At 44.9% G+C, this 4,336-nt stretch overlaps 1 pseudogene; it reads left to right on the top strand.

The window, feature by feature from the left end:
• LOC116503602 overlaps nucleotides 1–4,336 on the top strand; it is a 359,386-nt pseudogene that overhangs the window by 350,916 nt on the left and 4,134 nt on the right.

Below are 4,336 nucleotides of genomic sequence, written 5' to 3' on the forward strand. Positions count from 1 at the left end.
AAACAAGTGCGAAGTTGCACAGCTTCTTTTGGGATCTTCAGATGGAATAAGAGAGGCCACCACTCATGCCGGAAAGACCAAAAGGAGAGTTGGAAGCACCAAGAGGAAGCCCACAATAGTAAAAAATAGGAAACAATCCTGAGGGGAAAAAAACACCCAAAAGAAATCAAGTTGCAAAATGGAGAGAAAGCTGAAACTCATAGACCTTTTAGAAATTTTACCTCAAAACAGGTGACATGATGGAGAATGGAAGATTGAAATCTCATGTGTGACTGGAGAAAAGATGGAATTACAAAACTAGGAAAGGCAAATGTTGAAAAGTAAATATAAGGCTCAAATACCATGAGGCAAAAAAAAATTAGTTTTATTTAAGTGTTCAATTGGGATTTCACTGCAGGAAATATGAGTAGGAATCTTAAGATCTTTGGAGGAAAAGAAGGTGCAGCCAAGGAGAGTTGGAAGCGGCAAGAGGAAGCCCACAATAGTAAAAATAGGAAACAATCCTGAGGAAAAAAAGACACCCAAAAGAAATCAAGTTGCAAAATGGAGAGAAAGCTGAAACTCATAGACCTTTTAGAAATTTTACCTCAAAACATGTAGATGTCGTTCCATTGAGGACTACAAATTGAGTGCCATTGGTGAGGCAGTTACAAGTCCATCTGGTTGTGATATTGCCTAGCACAACATTACTGTATCTTCAAAAGATGGTTGTCGTCAACCTGGTCAAATGCCTTATGAAAGTCCAAATATACTATGTCCATAGCGTTTCACTGGTCTTAATTTAGTTAGTTTGTCAAAGAGTTGGCTAGTTCAATCGTGCGGCCCTCCTGAGCTCTGTTGTTGCTGGCAGAGGCACCGCGGGTCGGTCCTTTGCTGTTTCCAGGCAGCCCCGCGAGCTAGATCTAAGCATCCCACAGGGCACATCTGGCTTGTGGGCCTTGAATTTCACACCTCTGTCTTAAGTCATAAAATATAGTTTGTTCTTTCCCGCTCATTATCAGATGCAAGCAACAGCCAAAATCCTGGATGCAGCCATAAGTCTTCTCACTGACGCTTCCCTCAGACAAGCAGGGATGGCAAAAGTAGAACAGCCAGAATAAGGGCTCAGTCAAGATACTTGGGCTAATATCAGAACAGAAACATTGAGGCAAGAGGTATCAGATAACTTCTAATAATGTTGTGGAATGTTTTTAAACCTAAAAGATAGTTGAAGAATAATGTGATACTTTTGTTTGATGTTTTGGAACATTTGAAACAATATAATGAAATACAGGAATATTTCTACATGCCAAGAAGGCTTCTGAACTATTTAATCTTGGAAAAACAACAAGCAGGATTAGGGATCCACCTTGTTCTGGTTTGCACTAGAAAGGCAATTTATGGATGCACAACTAATTTATTTGGAGTACAGAGGTGGGTTCCTACCAGTCCGCACCTATTCGGTAGAACCGGTTTGTCAAATCTACCGAACTGGTTAGAAGAGGTTCCACCAGTGGACCCGGAAAGCAGACCACACCTACAGAAGAGGTTCCAAAATGTTTTGAAACCCACCACTGGTCCTTGGATATGATTATTCTACACTATCATGCTCATATTTAAAATACTCAGTGCCTCTGTGAAAGGTAAGGATGACTACTGCGTTTGTGGTGCAATCAGAACATTGCGTGTGTTGAAGTTGTTTTAATGCAAACCAAAGATGCCTTTTAAAAACAAGTTTACATCATATTCTTAGGCATGCCAGTGCTGTGTGTGAGGTATTTTAAGGCGGTTCTGACAAGTGTCCTTGGCATCTTCATATCCAGTCACATGGGTGGCAAGCCACTCCCATCCGGTCACATTGGTGGCAAAGCCACTCCCACAAAGGAGGCCACACCCACAGAGTAGGTTCGAACAATTTTTGAAACCCACCACTGTTGGAGTATTACTCAAGTGGTCCTTGGATGAGATTTTAGACAATTATAGATAGTCTACAATTTACAACAGTTCATTTAGAATTGTTTGCCTTTCTAGACAAGCAATGTTAGAGGGGCACTTTCTGCTAGTCCAATGCCCATCATCTAAATCCGGCAAGGAACATGGTGATGGCCGCCGTGTCCTCTGGCACCGCTCTCAGGATCCTCCAGGGGGCGCCCTCGGTAGTCGTTGGAAGAGCCGAGCAGCACACCCTCCCCCTCCCGCTTTGGAAGAAAACTGAGCATGCGCCTTTTTCTTTCCCCGTTACAACCGTTCTCCGGGCCATCCCCCCACCCCGCCGAAAAGGCTGGGAGCGTAGCCGGCTTTTATACCGTGCCCGAACCGCTTCCCCTTCTCTCTGAGCCTTAAGCTGAGTTTCCCTCCAGAAATCCAAGAGTTTGCAGGAAAATCTTACACGAATGGAGATCCAGACGCTGTTATTGGAGGCGCGCGTGGCGACCTGCAAACGTTCATCAGGTTCGAAGCTATGGGAAAGGGAGACCCCGTGGTCCCATGTTCCCCTGCCGCCCCTGTGCATGCACGGGCCAGGCAGGGGAGAAAGCAAAGCTCCGGACCATCGCGCTGCTCCGGGGGGGGGGGAATCAGGATCGCAGAAACGAGGGATGTATTTACCCTCCATTTCATTGTGGAAAATGAGAGAGAGAGGTCGGCTTTGCAAAACAAATTTCTACTTTCAAATCAGTCTTGACTCCTGGACAATTTCCTGCATATTTGGTGGCCCCGTTTTCAGAAGGGGTTCCCTCTCCTCTTTCCTGGGCTGAGAGAAGCGACCTGCCGAAGTCGCTCCTGCAGCCTTTGCATGCAAGGCTGTAACTCCGTGTGCAAGGAATTGCATATAAGGTGTGCAAGGACTGGAACTCGATTTCCTGGTTTCCAGCCTCTCAACACCAACTGGTTCTTCCAGCACCTCACAGGATCCTCCGCATCATGTGAATGCATGGCTGGTTTCTTCATTGAGGTTTTAGTTCTGTATGCCCTAGGACGGTTTTTTTAATTCTGTCTTCTGCAGTTTCCCCAGGAGTTTGGTCAGGAGGTTGATGGGGTTCTCATCTCAATGCTGTTTGAGATTTATGATTCCGATTGTGTTGAAGGGACATAATAATAATGACAGAATAGGTAGAATTAGTGGGACATAATAATAGAATCAGTAGAATTAGTTTAACTGCTCTTTCTCTTATCTAAGAATTGCTTTGTTTCTCCTAGTAATAGAATTAAGCACCACTTCTGTTTGTTTTCTGTACCACGCTGTGCCTGGTGCATGTCTCAAACAAGAAGGGGGTGTGTCTCTGGCAGGGGAAATACCTGTGTGGCTAAACCCCCAGATCCCCCGTAATCAATGTTCCCAATAAGATAATCCCTCCTTACAGATATTGCTGGATTTCTTGAGGGGGGGGGGAAGAGGTTGCTCAGTATTCAGATTTGTCACTAGACCATATTGAACACGCTGTGTTTTCCATTTCAGATATATAAGTTGGACATCTTTCCTGGTTCCTCTGGAGTCCAGACTATCTTGTGTTGAAAGAGGACTGTGTTTGGCCAGACCTCTTCTGATTAGTAACACTTGGAGAGATTCATCCATCTATTTTGGAGCTGGATTAGAGACCAGAGACAAGATGGAGGGACAATGCCCAGCAGATGCAGGAGTTGGAAAAGATCCTCCAACTACTCAGCCTTGGAGCTGTGGGAAGAATGGGGCAAGTCATGGGCAGAAGAGCCAAGAAGAAGAAGCCAACAGTTCAGAGATCCAATATGGCCACTTCAGAAAAGTGCAGTTCCAGGAGGGGAAGAGTCCCCGAGATGTTTGCAGTCAGCTTCACCGCCTTTGCTGTCAATGGCTACAGCCAGAAAGACACACAAAGGCTCAGATGCTGGACCTGGTGCTCCTGGATCAGTTCCTGGCTGTCCTTCCCCCAGAGATGGAGCAATGGGTACGGGAGTGTGGAGTAGAGACCAGTTCCCAGGCAGTGGCCCTGGCCGAAGGCTTCTTGCTGAACGAGGAGAAGGAAAAGATGCAAGAAGAGTTGCAGGTGTGAGAATTTAGAGTTAGCAGCTCTAAAGAGGAGCTCTTTGAATTTGGGAATTTTTGCAGAGTTTTCTGGGATTATTAACACTTAAGGCCAGTTGTTCCATTTTTCTTCCAAAAAATGTTTTTGGGTCAATTTTTCCATTCTGTTTCGAATTTCAGTAATGCAAAGTGGGGTCTTCTCGTTTAAAGGTGCAGAATGATAATTCACTAATACTCTCTTTGTTTCTCATATCACATCATCTCCAGAAATCCTTGGAAGCTATGACTCAGTATCCCAAGGAGAGGAAAGATTCATTCAGGTATTCCCAAGAGCTTGTCTTCAGGGAGAATTTACAC

The sequence above is a fragment of the Thamnophis elegans genome, chromosome 2 (genome assembly GCF_009769535.1).
Source record: "Thamnophis elegans isolate rThaEle1 chromosome 2, rThaEle1.pri, whole genome shotgun sequence".
NCBI lineage: Eukaryota > Metazoa > Chordata > Lepidosauria > Squamata > Colubridae > Thamnophis > Thamnophis elegans.